The sequence below is a fragment of the Cololabis saira genome, chromosome 15 (assembly GCF_033807715.1).
Source record: "Cololabis saira isolate AMF1-May2022 chromosome 15, fColSai1.1, whole genome shotgun sequence".
Classification (NCBI taxonomy): Eukaryota; Metazoa; Chordata; class Actinopteri; order Beloniformes; family Belonidae; genus Cololabis; species Cololabis saira.
The window spans coordinates 10,577,008-10,596,702 of NC_084601.1; the positions used below are offsets into that span (position 1 = coordinate 10,577,008).

Here is a 19,695-nt window from a genome sequence, read left to right on the forward strand (position 1 = left end):
ATATGGACCAAAAGTCATATCTCGATATTTTCTAGCTAAATGGCGATACTCGATATATATATCTCGATATTTTTTCTGTGCCTTAATTGGGGTTTCCCCCAAAGCATTATAGCATCTCTGTTAGCTTAATTTTTTTCTGAGGCAAACCCTTAAAAAAACAGTCAATTTTAATACAAAGCCTCGTGCCAAATGTCACACAGGTACCTTTATTAACAGAGGTCTGCACAATATCAAAATGTATAAAACAAATGATATCAAAATAAACTGCCTGCATATATAGAATAAAAATGCTTCTTGAATAAAATAAAACAAATATCCCTTTCCTGAATAACAATTAAATTAAAATACACTGTGCAATTAATACAATGTAGACAGTAACAGGCAGACTTTTCCACTGAGGTTGACAGTTGTGCAAATAACAAAACATTTGTGCAAAACTCAAATAAAACATTCAAGTCAATTTGTTACAAAATAAGCTATATCAAAATCATTAAAAAAAAATAAATAAATAATTTCTTTAAATCGATATAAACGATATTGTCTCGTACCATATCGTGTTTGAAAATATATCGATATATATTAAAATCTCGATATATCGCCCAGCCCTAGTGTGCGTATATGTGCTTATGTGCATGTTGACTTGCTATATTCATAATTGGTCTGTTTTCTTTGTGTTTGTTCTTTATTTTTCATTCAATTTTACAATTCTGTTGGTTAGGTGTCCAACCTGTTCAGGGGATGGGAGGGCAGGGGTGTTAAAATATAAAAATGAGCATTGTGAACCTTTTTGTATCAGTATCCATGTGCTGTGCTATTAATGCTCAATAATTAAAATTATCACAAAAAAAAATGAAGAATTCAGCTTTAACTTTTCCTGAACACGTTTTCTCCCCCTGAATATCTGGGTGCGAGCTAGACTTTTACCGGTAACCTCTTAGCCTGAAACTAGTATCCCCCTCAAGACTTGCAGTATTTCATGAAGATCACACCCCAACCTCTGTGAAGCGCATGTTTCATGGGGGAGTTCAATTAAACTATTGGTCGCCGTCTATAGGGGCATCCGGTGTTCAGGCTTATATGTTACCGCCTATTTCTGATGAGGAATAAGGCAAGCAGGTCGCTCAGGCAGGTCGCCCAGGGACCGGGAATTAATGTTTTACAGTGGTACGTCTGTTCAATCTCATTTTGTGCCTCAGTCATTTCAGCTCTGTTGCTCTTGTATTTTCACTGATTTCACAGATGACAGTCGGGATATTGTCCTCAAGTCAGGTTCAATGTCAAGCTTAGCCCCAGGTTAAACTCAGAATGTTGGTGTTAACGTCAGGCCGAGCTCAACTGCAGCCAATTTATCCACATGGCCACGTGCAAAGTTATCAAACTGCCTGCCTTGGTTTCATAATTCATGGTTTAGTACTTGCAGATCGTGCTTGTCGTGATGCCAGGACGGTAGAATAGCTGCACGTTTTAGTATTACACACATATATACCCTGTTTTACTTTCAATCAGACCTTTATTATTGTATTTATGTAAAGTGTTGGAGTAGCGGGCGGCTCTGAGTGGAGACGCCCGTTTCTTTGTAGCAGATTGCTTGGGCCACGTGTTTGGGTGTAGCGTGTGGAGTATGTGCAAAGGAGCAGCTGCTCCACTGATGCATGTGCATCCACACAAGTAGTCTTCAGGCTCAGCATTGACTTGGAGTTCATGCTTATTTTAGGTGCTTGAAATAACCTAAAAACACCTTTTATTCCTGGTATGCATAACACAGATGTTCTGAAAAACTTGCGTCATGCATCTGCATGAAAGCAGTTTGTGATCATTGAAAACTTGTTTTTATAAAAGGAAAACACCTTCTGGTGTGAATATTTTGTGCAAAGTGACACGTGCTCAACAATTATTCTGATAAATAGATCACTTATGAATAATCCTACACAGAAGCAGAGTGTTGCTGGTTCTGGATTAGATTTCTGTCTTTGAACAAGCTTCTTCTTCTGCACACCGAGAGGACGGGTGCTGGGTTCAACTTGCCCCGCATAAACTGCATAAACACCAGGTGACGGGATATTACACATCACTATTTACATCTTTGGACTGTTAATGCAAGTGGTTAAGAAAATAAGGAGGCGAGTGTGACCCGCTGATCCCGCTCATCCCCTGCGTACATGCAGGTCGCTGTCACTGCGGGTCGTTATCGGGGTTTGGTCTTCTGTAAGGATAGAGGATTTTAACACAGCTAATCATGTTTTATTACACCAAATCCAATTTATACTGTCTACATTTTCAGTTTCTGTATTCTCGACAGGTAGCGGCGCTCCATGTGCTGATCACGATGGCTTCCCACTATTTATTTCAGCTTTTAGGCTGTCGCCTCCGTCTGCTCAGACAACGGCAACCGTCAGCAGCACAAAAGAGGACTGAAAGATGAAAGCACCACGGACCTAAATGTTTCTTTCCATGCAGTGTGGCTGATAGCTGAAGAAAAGATGAAAGAGGTGGGACATGTTACATTTGTGAGAAGAAAAAAAAAACTATCCAATAAGCCTGCATGATTATTATTATTATTATTATCTCATTTGTTTCATCTAAATTTTACCTTTCCTTAAAACTTCTCCCAGTGGATTTTATTTGTTTCCCTTCTCTCTTGGATACTCCTCTCTGAAAATTTTATTTAATAAACTAATTAGTCTGTACTTCAAAACATTTGTAGAGTTATGAAACAAGTCCCTGAGCGCAGTGAAGTAGCTCAGAGCAAAATCTAATAATGCTGCTGGTGAGTATCGCTGCAAAGTGCTGATGGGTAATAAATAAAAAACTGCTTTAAGTTTCTTCAGGCTGCTCCGCTCCAGTTTTTACCTTTATTTTTTCCCTGAAGCGCTTCTGAATGCATGTAGTTTCATTAGAGCTGGTACAAACACCATATCTTTACTACTCTGTCTTCACATCTAACCCAGAACACCCCAATGACCCAAAGCTTCACTTAGATCCAAAGCACAGCCTGGCTTGTCTCGATTTGTCTCAAATAAATGAATTCTGTTCACTCTACTAAAGATCACTGAGGAGAATTCAGCATAAAGCTGGTGGGGTGGAGGTAAACTGTTGAAGGAGGAGTTGCAGCAGATAAAGTGGAGGGTGGGATTTCAGAGAGGAGGAAAAAACGAGCGTTAGGGCGGAGAGAGGAACAAAAGAGCAAAAACAGACAGAAAGGGATTCTGGGAGAGGACCGAGTTGAGCGACATCACAGTGGATCAAAGTGAAGAACTGTGAAGATACCAGAAAGACTAAATGAAATCACATGAAACAGAGAGAACACATGAAACAGACCTGAAGAAGTGTAATCCATGAGCCAGGGAAACACCCATCAGCTCTCATCACTTTGTTTTATTAGAGCTGTAATATTTTCAAAGCTGACATTTTTATTATCAAAAGTAGAAAAAAAAAAAAAAAAAGCTTGACTCATTTGTTCCAGACAGGTTTGGTCATAAGTTTGTTCATAACAGCTATGTTTTAAATGGACAAATAGGTGTAAATATGCAGTTATGGAACAACAACAACCTTATTATTGCCCCTGCATCCCCCACATTTATCTTCTCTGCTCTGACACCAAAGAGCTTGTGATGAAATAATTGCAAATATTATCTCTTGAAGCCACAGCATGATCTGGTGCATAACAAACAACTAACAACACGGTAAAAGACTAAAGTCGCCTTTTACGGTCATGTTTTAACAGGTAAAGTGCTGCACGACCAACATTCACTCGTAATAAAAAGAGGCTGAATTACAGAGAAAGCACAACTCCACTAATACCATCTCTTTTTCTCAGATCAATCAGAGAAAATCACAGCAATCCAATTACACACTGGTTTCCACGGTTACTAAACAGCCTGGTGAAGTATAGCTTCTATAAACACTTGTGGAGAGCTGATGGATTTAATAGCAGCATAGTTTCACAGACCGCCCATAAAAGACCACGAAGCACTCGGCTCTGACAGCAGGGAGACCACGAAACGTCTTGGAAGCAGGTCACAAACGAACACGCCCGCTCCCCTGAAGGGCCAGACGCACGTGCGTGTAGAAAAGGTCTTACCGGAGCAAAGGAGGCCGAGCTACGCGGGTGGAGGAGATGGGTGTTGCTTCTCAGCTGAGAGCTGAACCTGACTGGAGCTGAAGTTGTTGCTGGGAAGTCCGGATGTCATCAGCAGAGCGAGAGAAGCGTCTCCGGTGTCCGTGCGTCTGTTCAAGCCCGTCTGTCTGCAGATGCAGCCGGCGAAGGAAAAAACCAAGAGAACATGATCAGTTACTTTCCTGACATCAACACATGTATATACTGTTTATATCTTGTAATTATATATATCTTTAACTTTTTTACCCCCTTCCCTGCATGTGTGTGTGTGTGTGTGTGTGTGTGTGTGTGTGTGTGTGTGTGTGTGTGTGTTAAGTGTACTGCTGCTAACACCTGAGTTTCCCCATTGAGGGATCTTACATATCAGTGGATGATTTTCTTGACGGGATTGACCGTTTATCCACACGTTAGACTTTCAGGCCTTAGCTGTTTGGCTTCACGCCTCTTTCATGAATTTCGCTTACTTTGACTCAATTACCGTCGAATTTTCCAACGAAAAAAAAAAAAATGTAAAGAAAGTTTTTCATGGGGAACCAAAATAAGCTTGTTGCTGTTCTCAATGCGCAGGTGTCAACAAATATGTGACTGAATACACTTGTATAACTTTTTCTCTAACTTTATCATTAAATGTGTCATGTCATATTTTTTTTGTTGTTAAAAAGCCAAAAGAAAATACATCTAGTTGTTCAAAGTGCTTAATTCCCAACTACTGGGTGGGGCTCGGTATCACCTGCAGCAGAACTGTATCACCTATCAGCCTTTCCAGGTGTGCTGAGGGATGCTCATGGGGGGATGTGAGGGGCGGCTCTCCTGGGATCCGAGCACTCGTGCACCCATTTAGAGCTCTCTTACTATTCGAGTAACCCTTAAGGCCGTTACCACGGTGACATGTCCCAGATCACAAGGCAGAGCTGACCACTACCCCCCCCCCCCCCCCCCGACTTCAGCGTGAGGATGCACAGGGAGTCCAAGTTTCTTTACCACCTGAACTGCAGCTACCCAAACAAAGCATTGCCTAGGCAACACAAAATCAGGACATGTGATCATGTGACCAACAGTCCCTGAGGACAGTGAACCGCTTGAGCTTGCTTTTCCCTTTTTGTACACAGTTGACACACACGAACGTCTACAAATACACACACGCACGGGAATCACATGAAACTCCTGGTGCGCACGTTTCTAGCTTGTACTTTGAGTCATGTACACACTCTCTGAACAAGAGTGCAGCATCCAAGGGGCTTCTGCAACGATGCGGCTCTGAAGGGCTCGCTGTCCTGATGATAGAGGTCTTCAAGCATTATTTGCAGAGCTTTAATGTTTGTAAACAGCTCCTCGTTTTCTCCATAATTGTTGACTTGTGACTATCATGCCATTTGATTCGTCGTGTCATGTTTAAATACCATCAAGGAGCGTGGGCCTTTAAATATTCTTAACATTTGCAGCAAACCCAGGTGGGTTATTATAACCCTTGTGGGTTTTAATAACCCACAACACCATGTGCACATGTGCACGAGCGTAGATCTGTCAGTGTACAGCAGCTCGGTTGGGAAAAAAAGGTTCTTTATTTTTAGATTTGTTTGAGTCAAACTAATATAATGGCCTGTAGCCCGCTGCAGGTTTTAAATGTTTTATTTAGAATATCATGTTTTGCTAAATAAAATCTGAATCGGTGAGTCAGACATTTGAAAAGGTCACGTATTAAAAATGCAGAAAGGCATCACGTACCTATGATTTCATTGTATGACAATATTATGTGAAAGTACATGAAAAGGTTAATTAATAGAGTCGACATGACTGACTGAGTCAAAGTCAACAACCCTGACTGCTACTCCAACTGTTAGAAGTTTCCATCAGTGCCAAGAATAGCATTTTTAACTTGAGTTTGAAAGCAAAACGTGATCTCAGACATGAACCTTTTACCCATCATATCCTTTCCAATGACAAATATATATATATATATATATATATATATATATCTCATCAACCAGGTTGTTCTTTGTGCTTTGTCATACCCTTAGTCAGACCCTCGTTTAACTCCGATCAAGAAGAGGAGTCAAATCGATGAAGAGCAGAGCGTTCACCTGGATTCAACTGATCTCTCTGTTTCATGGAAGAGGTTGGCACATTTAATGTGAAAGTGTTACACACAGAGGAGGATCTGTAAACACTCAATAAAACCTAAAGTTACATTCACCCTGTCTGGTGCACGAGGAAGTCACAATACAGGCACGTGCGTGCGTGCGTGCGTGATTGACTTTGGTCGGATGAGGGTTGATGTGAAAGTTAAGGTCAGGTTGTATTTGACTGTCATGTCGTTGACTTTGATAGTAACTTTGAGAGAAGCAGCAGTCCTCAGGTCCAGGATCTCTCAGTCTCTCTCAGAGACTGTCAGGGTTACATGGGAGCTCAATTCGAGGTCAAGGTTGCCATGTAGGCATGTTTTGGTTACAACAAAGGTTTGGTATCAATTAGCTGTAAAATAAACGACATTGTTCCCTCCGGGTGAGTGTGAGTGTGTCTGGTTGTTTGCATCTATGTGGCCCTGCGATGGACTGGTGACCTGTCCAGGGTGAAGCCCTGCCTCTCGCCTGAAATTGAACTGGGATAGGCTCCGGCAGACCCCCGTGACCCTGCAAAGGATACAGCGGGTATAGATAATGAATGGATGGATGGATAAATGACAGTTGAATTGAGGTTTTTTGGGGGTTTTTTATTTTATGTTCCTAGATGTAGAAATGACAGTAACACAGTAAATATACTTAAGTAAAGGACATACACACATTTGTGAGTATCTGTGGCCTCTGGAGTATAATAAACTACTTTTACTCCGCTACATTTGAAAAAAACAAATGTAAGTGTTGATATAATAATAACACTGATGACACTTGCACCCCACCACTTGGTCTCACGATGGCTGTGACGGACAAATATGACAAAAATCATAGTCCCATGGCTGGAACCTGCATTTGGGGCAGCAAATACAAAGGCTCACCACTCTCCTTACATCCTATACTGCAAAACCGCTGACAGCCTTCAGGATCCACTGCTTACGATCATAGCATGTTAGCTATGCTGCTGCCGGCGCTGCACACATCCTACCGCTCGTCCAGTCTTGTAGATACAGCATGGATGACAAATCCAGACTCACCTACAGCCATGGAGTCACTTGGCCCACGGACACACAGCTCAGTGATCAGTTGAATGAAAACCTGCATTCAGAACCACTGTTCCTAGGCCTGTGTTGAAAAAAAATCGATTTCCCAATTCTAAATCGATTCTCATATTAATTCCAAAAAATCGATTCATATGTCTAAAGATCGATTTTTTATTTTTTGGGTTTTTTTTTTTTTTTATTTATTTATGTTTTGTTTTTTTTTTCATCATTACATTACAACTTTTGGTTTTTTTTTGTTTATCCCCAAAAAAGGAATGTTTTGTTGGACCCGAGAATAACTGGTGCCATGTTTTTGCCTTTAAATATGTTTAAAGGTATGAAAACATTAAAGTGTTAGGTTATAATTGCATAAAATGTCTATATTTCATTACTTTATATACTGTCTTGGGGTTACGTTTGCAAAAAATGCTAAAAACCAAATGCTCAAAAATTAAAAACCAAAATAGACCGAAAATGGAACAAATAAAAACGGAATGTGGGAAAAAATAAAATCGATTTCATCCGTCTCTGTTTCCTCCCTGGATCTGTTTGGTAATTCTGACCCACATGATGTTTCTGAAAGCAGTTCTATCAGCATTCTGGGAGCTGATTGGTCCTTACAGCATCATTAGCTGCAATACTTGCTGTTGAATCTCAATAAAATACTAGTAGTAATATGTTGCATAACTACAGTCATATCATTCATGCAACAGCTCAAAAAACTGTTTTAATAACACTAATCCAAATCAATATCGGAATCGAATCGGATCGAATCAAATCTTGATAATCGATTCTGAATCTTAAGAATCGGAATCGAATCGATTCTTGACATTTGAATCGATCCCCAGCCCTAACTGTTCCATATTTTTGTGTGAAGGTCCGGAGACCTGCTCCTCTGCAGATCTTCCATTTAACAAGTCACAACACGAATGCTACTTATCAAATATATGACCAGACTAAAGTGAAAGCTCACAGTAACAGTCATCCTCTGTGAATAAAGAGTCAGGAATAAGCTGATAAATGTATTCGCTACGGCTAAAAGGTCTCTAAGCTATAATAAAAGTGAGAATTAAAACTGAGTTAAGTGGTTAACGGTTATATTATACTATTATACTGCTCTTGGTTATGCAACTCTCGCTACCCATCAGCTCTGTCACTGCAGGTCAAAGAAAAGCACAGACAAAAGTTGTCTAAACGTGTTTCTGTCTCAGACGAGAGACACCAGACACTTGTTGTCTTGGGAGGAACTTAACACAGCAAGCTGGAAGTGCTTGCTCACTGTACGGCTCTTCTTTATCAGACGCTCAGAGGAGGACAATAAACTGAGAATCTTGTGATGCTGTTACATGATTTATGAATGCATAAGCTGTTTCAGGAATTCATCAGAAGATCAGTCATCCAGATTGTCCTTGTCGCGTACAGAAGCTTCAACTATTTGCTTTTAGTCCTGAGAAAGAATCAAGAAAGAGTGCTGGTGTTTGCAACAGTCCATCCTTGAACCAAATCATTTTAAAAGAAGTGGTTTTATGCCGTTTGCCTTTTTGTTTTCTCCTTCAGGGTGTTGCAGTTTTTATCTATTTTATTGTTTGGTTTTCAAAGCTACACTGACGCCGCATGTGTAGTCCACGTTTTGACCTATGACTTCTCTTCTCCCAAAGGTCCTCATTCAAAACGTTTTCCCTGATAAGGATAAGGATAGTTTATCTATTTCAGCAACAAAACCACTCGGCCTCGCAGAATACACTAATAGTGTTACTACAAAAGAAGACAGGTCGTTTACACAGAACTGCGTGCAGACATTACTCTGAACAGAGGGCACCCAGCAAGTGTCAAGAACACGGCAACAGGCCAGTCTTGGATGAACCCACAGGTTTTTGGAGGTCCGTAAGCCTGCGTTACTATCAAGGTCTTTATACGACCAAACATACGCTGACCGTAACCTTGGCCGACCTTGTCACCAGATCAGACCTTTATGATGTCACCATGAAACATGCATGCATGAAGCCAAAAAAGACCTAACTGCTTTAGCTTCCCTTAAAGACACAGAAGCTGCTCCACCTTCGCTCCACCATCTCCTTAATCAATCAGCTGACCATCCAGAGAAAGACTAGACCCACGGTCAAAACCACGTACTGGGTCCTGTATGTAGATTGCAGTGCACATTACTGGTGCTGCATACTCCGGCAGTCTTCATCTTACCCATATAAGTAATTATGCTGCAGCATCATAGCATACAGCTACTTTGCATACTGCAGACTGAGCAATTGCTCATCTCATGCGTACTTCATAGTAGTCTTTAAAAGTCTTTTGAAAAGGGTACAGACCCTTCAGGATGGGTACTGCTGAAACCGTACTAATATATAGGACACAAACACACATTTCATATACTGTATATATCTATCCTCTCACCATATTGTCTACTCTCCTCATAATAGTGTAAGACATCACAACGTAATGACTTCACAATGACACAAGGACAAGTGAGACAGAGTGACTAAAATAAAGAGCAGGAGCTTCACAAACACTCTCTCTAACATGCACAGAGTTACCTGTGAACAGACGTGCGCATGAGTAAGACTGAGTTTACCAGGGCTGAACAATAGAGCAATAACTGCCACATTACTCGGCAGTCCTTGGCCGTACCACGTCGGTACAGAGGGAGTTAGAGAGGGCAGAGCTTTGATCCCCTCCCAACGGTCCCAATGCCAAAATAGGGACAAGATGTTGGGAAACGGGCCTGCAGGAAACGCACTCAAACTCACACCACAATGCAGTTCCAGCAGTAAACTCGTGCATGCACGCACACAAAGCACATTTCCACATCCCTCCAAACATTCAAAACGCCAAATTTTAGATGGCAAAACCCCTAATGAAACGTAACATCCAGGGGATTATCATTTCCCAGCACAGACTTTGTGGAAAACTGTAATTTGTATACAACATAAATCAACTTCCCCTCACTTAAACAAACGTTCTTCCAAGCAAACCAAAATAACCCTTATGTACACAAAGCCCCACCGCAAGGATGACAAGAGAAACTTGAAGCAAAAAAAAAAAAATTAACCAATGTTCAAATTAAAACTAAGCTAAGGATGACAAAGGTAGAAACAGTTTTAATGGACAGATTACAGATATTAATAATATTTTACAAACTGTTGCTGTTAAAGCAGGTTTGAGGCTTTTTTCTATAGAGTACCAAAACTGACTATATTTCATATTTTGTTTTTCCTTTTCCCCATGCATTCCTCGTTTTTATACTCCCTCGTCTCCTCTTTTTACTTTACCTGATGCATTATGCAAATGAGGAGCTCTGTCCTTCTTCGTCCAGCTCCTCTACTATTGGTCAATAAATAGGAAGGAGCAGGATGGCGCCAAAATCAATACTATTGCGCATCCTGCGATGACACACATATATACTCCTCACATTGGTTGAGCTGTGTGCATAATGCTGCTCTCACTACCTTGTTGTTTACACAATCAGCCCTAACTGAAGACTGAATATTAGATTTCTAAAATTATGTATAAATGTTATGTTGTGTAGTGGTGGTCAAAGGGACATTATAAACCGACAAAGAAGCTAGTGTAGATTAACTATAAATCTGGGCACTATTATTATTATTAGTTTTGGTCTTGAATTAAATGTACAGAATCGAGATCAATTAGTTCAATATTGAGGACATTTATCAACTACACTGCCAGAAACGGCAAAAGCACTCGTTAGCTCTTTTCTGCTGTTTGTAATTTCAAGAAACATAAAGTTTAATCCTGCTTCTTCCTGTTTATTGACCAATAGTAGAGGAGCCGGACCGAGAAAGACAGCCCTCCTCATTTGCATAACGAGGCAGAAATGCATCAAGTAAAGTAAAAAGAGGAGACGAGGGAGTGTAAAAACAAGGAATGCACATAAGGAAAAGGAAAAACAAAATATACATATTTCGGCTTTTATTTTTAATGTCAGTTTTGGTCTTCTGTATTTTTCAACTCCTAGACACTAACTTTTTATTAGCCTCACTTACTCCCACGCAGTCGTGTCTGTCAGCGTGTTGAATGTCAGCTCAGTCCCACTCTTTTACTTGTCTGTCATACTTTTAACTGTGTCAAGAGAGCTGTTTCACTTTGATGGTTTAATTGCCCATAAAAGCTCAAGTTCACTGAATGAGGAGAGAAAATAGGCTACAATTTGAGAAAATGTGGAAAACGTGTCGTTCCATAAGAGTAAAAGGTGAACCGACTTAACTCCGGATGTGAATTGAGCACAGCAGTATGCAGACCATGACGAGCAAGATGTAAGAAGTCGTTAAAAATGATACCAGCAGGTTCCCGTGTGCCACAGGATTCAAATGAGAAACTACACTAGATTCACTTCATTTGTATGTTTACTTGTTTGAGTGGCAATTTATAGAAACTGGGTCAAGAGCAGCTTTTAGCTCAAGGATTAACTTGTAGAGCAAAATGCAAATATCTAATTAAAAGGGCACGGAGGCACTACTTTGTATCTTTTACAACTTCGTTGTATTATGACTGGTGTAATCAAAGTTTAGCCAAATTAGTGGAAAAGAATTTGGATGCAAATATTTCCTAAGAGCAGAAAAACATGTTGTAATTGTACTGCGAATATGCAAATGATCCAAAGTCAACAGGAAAAGAGCATGTAACTGTAAATATCCCCTAAACTAAGATGAGATGAGATGACAGCACAAAGGCACTGCTGCGTGGAGATTGCGAGAAATCCAGTGGCGTAACATCATGGATAGGCCCCGGTGTAAATATTTATTTTTGTGCCCCCACCCCTGCCCTAAACAAAAGCGCATACACCGCATGCACACACACACATGCACAGCCACTATAGAGAATTGCTATTGTCGCCATTTAAGCTAACATTGTGACTGGCTCACTCCCCCTGTGCTAAATGCTGTTTCATCTATGGAGGTAGCTGGCACTGTCCTCCGGCTGGGCACTGGCCTTTTCCTCGGTTGCAGTTAAAAAAACTCATCTAATTTTGTCATTTCATCATCCTGGCTCTTTTTTTCTTTTCCCTTTTGTGCACCGCTTTTTTGTTTGGGCTTGCTAAAGATGATGCTACGTTACTTTTGCCGTCAATTTTCTTTTGTATGCTTTTTTTTCTTGCTGAAAACTCCTGTCACGTCGTGTTAAAAAGCACTTAACATGGTAGCCTATTAAGGTGATTGGACTATTCCATTCACAAAACCTTTTTTTTCCTCCCTCCTCGGGCATTTCAGAATCCACAGAAAGAGCTGAAACTGCCTCCCAACAAACTCATGGCAGACTAAAGTGCTAAAGTGAATACGCTTGTGTTTTTGATTAAGAATCTGAAGCTGCGATGTGTGTACGTGGAAAGGCAGCTAGATAGTGGAGTAAGGTTGGGAGAGATGCAAGCTTTCTTATTATAACATTTCACTGTTGATGTTCCTGATTGTGAGGAACATTATTTCTGTTTTATTACTTTAAAACTGCAGTGAGCATGTTAGTTTTGAAGTTTATTATATTTTGTTGTATTTGAATATTCTATACAGAATTTAAATTCTAAATATGTTGGTTAGTTTTATACTGAATATTTGAAGACATACTTGACACGTTTACATTTGCATGTTAGGGTGCAATGTGTTATAATAAGTTATAACACTTATTGTTTACAATTGTATGTTATTATAATTTGTCAAATATTTTGAACATTTGTCCTACAAAATATCGTATCATATCACTATCGCCAAAATTCCCATATCCCCCACCCTACATCATCATATCCACGATAAGACCATGTGGGATTAAAATGTGCTGCTATCACTCCTCCGATCCTCTCGCTGCTCTGCCTGCAGTCTCTTTCTGCCCATATTGTTTGTACGAGTGAGTCCAGAACATGTTCCTGCAGCTGTGTCTCGGTGAAACACAGAACTAGATTCTGCTCAAGAGCAGAAGTGGTTTGAACCTCCTCCTCCCTCCACTGTTTTGTTTTTGGCCTACATCCTTGACGTCTCCTCTTTAACCCAACTACATTTTGGAGTCTCATTCTGGGCATAACTTGGGCTTGGGAAACCTAAATCAGCTGCTCCCACATGTAAACAACTCTCCTGTTGGCATGGCTACGCATCATAACAGATGTTACAACGTGCTTGAATTACCAGCAGAAATCCCTTGAGCAGCGGTGTCTAAACCATCATAAAAAGGATTGTTTTAATGGGAAAAAAAACATAAAAATCTAAGTATGAAACCTCAAGAAGATGCACAGAAAGCTTAGCCTATGACTGAGGCACTGCTCTCTCTGAAACTGCTAATAAATCAAACGCCAGTGAAAATAGTGAGCTGGTGTCTTATTTAAACGTTTTTGTAGTCATTTGCCATTCACCACACAGTTAAATAATCTTTTCAGAGTAAAGCCAGTCAAGTTTAAGAGGATAAAAGTTATTATGGGGTTCACAGCATGACCTTAGGAAGTCACCAGCATACGCCAGGAAGCACCTGACTAAAGCGGGTTCCTGCTGGCAGCACAGGTGCTCGCATGCAGCTCACACACACTACACACACTGATGAAGTAATGAACACTTGGCTAGAGCAACACGCACCCCCCCCACCCCCGAATCTACCTGAAATGCGTAACTACACACACACACACACACACACGAAAAGTACAGGTGCTCACACTGCCGCGCCAGCTGTCCCCTCCAAGTGACCAAGACAGAGGACAAAAGGTACGGAGAGATTAAAAGGAGGACTCAAACTGACAGGAGTGTGTGTGTGTTTGTGTGTTTGTACGTGTGTGCGTCAGCTGTTGGCCCACTTCCAATATTCTGCATTGTCCTTAACCCAAATATGGTCAGATTATGTTTGTTTGACCTTGACTGTTGTGTGTATTTTTATAATGCATGTTTATTAGTGTTTTTACTTGAATATTTTACCCTGCGTGCCCTCCGCCTGCAGGACTCAAGAGACAGACATTGGTATCTGGTAAACTGACAGGCCCAGGGACCATAAAACTACTTTTGAGAGGTTAAACCGGGTGAATCGGGGCAACTTCAGGTTATGTCATTGTCAAACACTGTCAGTAATGTGACATCTCATAAAAATATGTTCCCTTTCACAGCTACAAAAGACTGAAAAGTTACGTAACTAAGGTAACAGGCAAAGCCACACCCTGTTAACCTTCTGTAATGAACCACGTTCGATAAACGCTGACAGAATGGAAACACTGAGAGCAACACAAAAACATGTCTAATGCAGCTTTCCCGCAACCTTGAAGCTACATTGCAAGTAACCACAGGGAAATCTGGGGGCTGGAACAAAGGTCCATCGTAAAAATCTAAACAAACAATACAAAAATGTGTATTTGTACTTGCAATAACCGTCACCTTGAGGGTACAAGTCCTAGTATTGTTAATTCTGATTTTTCGTCCTTCCCCGTCGCTGAGAGTGAGGCAGAGCACACAGTGACGTTAATTAAATACGTAATGATTTTGACAACATGTAATATGCAGTTTACAAGATGCAAACAACTATACAATCTGCAATATCTATGAAATACCCAGATGGAGTTCCGGTTTACGACTTGCGACTCATGCAGCAGTCACGTGTCTGGCCTCCAGCTGTACCACAGCGCAGTTTTATGGTGGCATACTTCATATTATCCATAACCCCGGGACAAATACGCAGTGCATGATGCATACTATAAACGGCGTTGCATGTGTAGTTCGCAGAGTCTACATTTTGTCTCGATTGTATCTTCTCTTCTGGTCTACGTTGTTTACACAGCGTCAAATTTGAGGAAGGCTTTCGTATTTTATTATTCATTTAGATGGACATTTGGCTTGTAGCAGTTTTTGTAAATAAAATGCATTAGAACAGATTTAGGACAGAATTAAAGAGGCTTTTTTTAGGATCAGTACTAATACTACTAATGCCTATCATGCACCCAATCACCTAGTTGATTCAAATACTCTCATCATAGTTTTCTTTTCTTTCCAAAATACAGAGAAACCTGCACCTTGTAACTGTTATAAAAACACACAAAATACATGGTCCTTAGAAAATAACAGAACACCATTTTTTGCTTTTGCAATATGGTTGTTGCACATGTTGCATGATACATTTTCACTATGTTGCTTAGCCCTACTAACTATATCCAAAAGGTTCACACAGTTTTTCTATATTCAGTGCTTAACCTTTGTATTCTGTCAAAACTTTAATCAAAATGTCTGAAAATGAATCCCAACTAAAGACACGACAATCACAGGAGCCGGCGAGCAGCTGCACAGTCAGGGATCCAAATGAGTACAGTGATTCTGCAATGACTGTGTGTTCTAGGTCAGGAGAAGAGGCATTCATTGGTAAGCACTTGCACACGTAAACACACACACGTAAAACGCACACACACACACACACACAAACACACACAGGGTAAACTCAGGTCAGGGAGTACTAAGTGCATTCCCTTTGGAAACATACTGTACCGAATCCCTCCCTTCCACTCTGCTTAACACGAGTACTACGCACACAGACTCATGCATGTGCAACAACACAAACAGGAGTGCCCCGAGTGTCTATGCATGATTAAAGGACTGAAAGTGGGGCAGTTGTTACGCAGTTGTTGCTCTATGAAATCACTGGAACTCCTTCAGCCCACCTCACCCGCACACACAAACGCACGCACGCACGTACACATTGTCACGTCCAATCAGTGCTATGCAAGTGTGCAGAGGCACATCCACACAATCGCACGCCCACGTCCCGCATAGCAGCAGTTCAATAATTGAGTGATTCCCGTAGCAAAGCAGCAGGGAAAATGAGAACATGTGACCAAAACACTTACTGTTTTTGTGAGGGTTTTCTTTCATTATTATTATTAGTATTATTATTATTATAAGACCATTCCTAACATCCAACAGAATAGTGGATATAATCATTTTAACAATCAGGACATCAAATAGTAACACCATAGTCTTGCCTGGAAACCATTTCTCTCTTATCTCATGTAAAAGAGCTGTAAGCAACCTGTGTCAGCTTTTATTGTAAAATGGTTGGCTGGGAATTCAATCTGTTTTCACTTTATAGTATTTAAGAACAGCTTACACAAAGCTTTCCAGCAGAGCGCAAATTAAAGGATCAATCTAAAGGATTAAATAATATCCTGGGGAACTGAAAGGCATCATTAAAGTGAAATCAGTAGTGATATTGCATTCCTCACCATAGTAACGTTGGTACTAAATATTGCATGCTGAGGTATTATCAGAAAAATAAAATGCTGTAGTTTAATTACAATAAGGTGATCTGTGCATGGCCCATTTATACGTTTCAATCTGCACTGTTAACAGATGATCTGAGCATTTGATTTGTGACCTTTGCTGAAAACAACAGCTGGGAACTTTGGTGCCCCTAAAACAGATTTAAGGGACTTTTGCAACATTGTAGACAACAACCACACTGGTGGTCACGTGGATCAAATATTTTTAAACCCACCATTCAGGGTCACGGCGTTTGCTGGAGCCGGTTCCAGCTGTGATCCTCACTTTGATATTCAGCTTCATCATAGTTCTCACGTTAAAATGTCCGTACGCTAGAAGCAGATGACACAAACTTGACTGAGATCGTTTTTCATCTTGTGGCATTTACAAACAGAAAAACCACAAATATACATGAGTAAAAGACACAACCTTACTACTTTTCCTAGGCATTATGAAACTGTGCCTCAGTTTTAAAAGATTAGAAGTAAACAACAACAAAATAAACCCCACAAATCTCTTCTCCAAATCTGCGGCAGAAAGGACTGAGTAGTGTTACTATTGGTGGACTTTAATCATGTGTTGTGCTTGGCAAACAACTCAGGACAGACAAAAAAAGGGCTTGCAAAAAAGTTCAAATAGAAACCCTACAAATCCGGCAGCTTCTTAGGAGCCTTGTGCAAGTTCTCTGAGAATTAGATCACAGGAGGACTCGGGTTTCTCTGGTATGATCCGGGAACCGAAAAAAGAACAATGTTGCAACGTGAATCTTTGAACTTGCGGATGTGTCCGGTTTTTGAGAATAGCAGTCGTTCTGCTGAAAGTTTCAACATCAGCACCGAAGGATAAACAGAAAAAGTCAATGCGACAGAACAAACGATCACTTCCAAGAGAAGCCTTTTTCTGAACATCAGCCGGGCTGTGGGTCACGCTGACAGTCGTGCAGCAGGTCAGCAGACAGGAAATCAAACATGTGCACTTGGGCAGGCTTTTATGTTTAACCCTGCAACTTTTCATAAGTCCAAATCTGACATTAATTGTTGTGTTACGCTCAGAGTACATTTAGAGCGTAGAATAAAGACTGCAGGCCTTCTCTGAGGACGACTAGCACCCAGCACTATTTCACAAGTACTTGCGCCATTGTCTTCAGTATCCCTGTATTTGGACCACAGTCAATATATTGACGTCCCCAAGACAACCAAAAACAAAACACAAGCCGTCAGCACTACCAGCCGAGCTGAAGGACAGCATGGGCCCACACAAACTTTGTAACCTTAGTGACCGGTACCACCTCAAACCTCAAATGTAGAGCCCATCTAGTAAACAAATACATACTCCTTGTTCCGGTGAGACACTAAACTGGAACGAGCTTGTCATGTCTTCCTGAAGATCAAGCCGTCACACACCTAAAAATAAGTTTGATACAGTATAGGGCTGCAGCTATCGAATATTTTAGTAATCGAGTATTTTACTGAAAATTCCATCGATTAATCGGATAAAACATATTTTTGTTTAGTTAAAGAGCAATTATAAATATACATAAGATGTTAGATGTTAATTGACATTACTAAGACTAAATGATATAATACAGTAGGTTCATGGCTGTGCATTTAAAAACCCTGAACTTACACCAGTTGAACAAATTCACTGCCTTCACTCAAAAAACTAAGGATCTTACCAAGAAATGTTCTTATTTCTAATCTAAAAATGCAATTACACCTGATAACACACATAACTTAAAAGATTAGGTGTTTTTCCCACGTGTTTCAATTGAACTTTCATTTGTGTCAAGCAAATTTTAGGTTCTAGTTAAGTTTTAAGTTTAGGTCTTTAAGATTTTGAGTTTTGGCAGTGTTTAAAATACAATTATGAGACCTGCTGTATTGGAGCACATTTTCTTTTAGTTAAAACTGTAGCGGGAACAGATGTTTAGAGGAACCAACGATGTACCGGGTTAGAGGGGGAACATATAGGAGAACGCACCAGAAGAATATAGAGCAGATTAAAAATAAAAGTTAAGCACTGAGCTACATGTGTCTCCCGTCTGGGCCATTGCAGACTGCCTGAGCATGGCATGTTACAAAAACCAAACATATCCTCCTCTTTCTTCTTCCTTTATGTGTGTGGTGTCAGCGCGTTGTGCCGCATTAAATGTAGTCCGGGCGAAACACCTGCTTTGAGCTGCAAAATTAAACGATTCCTCGAGGCAGAGAAAAGTCCTCGATCATTTTTAGTAATCGAATTATTCGAGGAATCGTTTCAGCCCTAATATAGTATGTACAAAAAGAAGCAAATCTACAAAGAAACCAAGACTTAATCCACTGGGAGTGTTTGCAGATGTCACATGATGTTTGACAGCAGCGTGGATTATAGTTACGGGTAGATGTCATGAGGTCAGGTTTATCTGAGCAAACTGCAGGGTCAGCAGTCTGAGTGCATTCACGTTGCTTTCTTTCAAAAGCCCAACAAACCAAACCCACACCGGCAAATAATAGTACCGAGTCTTACTACTCCGGCCCTTCCAGACGTTCTCTGTGGCGACCTGCTCCAACCACGGCCGTGGCCTCGTTGCCTGGGAACACGACGCGACGCGAGAGCAAGGCAAGGTGGCAAAACATTTCAATGCAAATATAAATTGCAGGCTGCCTGCTGAGCCGTCAGAAATGTCACCTCAGTACCTGATCTGCTCAGAGGAGTTTATGTTATTTCACATCAGGTCTAAAAAACTACTCTCAGCTAAAGTGTGCAATGTGCTGGTTGGCGAAAAACACTCTCCTTTGCTGTTGTGACAGGTTTATTTTGTTCAAGCCACATGTCCTGAAAACAACTGAATTATGCATATTTCTGATAATGACAAATGTCTCCGTGACCCAAATGTTCACGCCAAGTCTCTTCCCCATGCACCAGTCCTCTCGGTTTAAGTAAGAGTGAGTGCTGTCCGCGAAATGCGTCTCTCACCACCTTATCAGCAGTCGGATAGAGTGTCCTGCCAGGTTGCAAGTGCACTCAGCTGGCCATCCTGCTGAAGGTAGTGTGAGAGCAGATGAGCTAATGGCACTTCATGTAACATTAAACCAAAGTGACTGGGTGTGCGCTTCAAGAAGTAAAGCCCCTGGCTGAGAGAAGAAGCAGGGGAAAGCATCTTCTCACTCAAAAGGATTGCCCGCTGCAGGATTTTGAAGCTAATTGAAGGT

At 40.8% G+C, this 19,695-nt stretch overlaps 1 protein-coding gene across 1 annotated transcript in view; it reads right to left on the reverse strand.

Annotated features, from left to right (window-relative positions):
• The window catches only part of atxn1a (ataxin 1a), a 105,553-nt gene that overhangs the window by 75,014 nt on the left and 10,844 nt on the right, over nucleotides 1-19,695 (reverse strand). The window contains exon 2 of the mRNA XM_061742440.1: nucleotides 4,082-4,245. The gene's annotated coding sequence lies outside the window, so the exon portion shown is untranslated. The remainder of the gene's footprint in view (nucleotides 1-4,081; nucleotides 4,246-19,695) is intronic.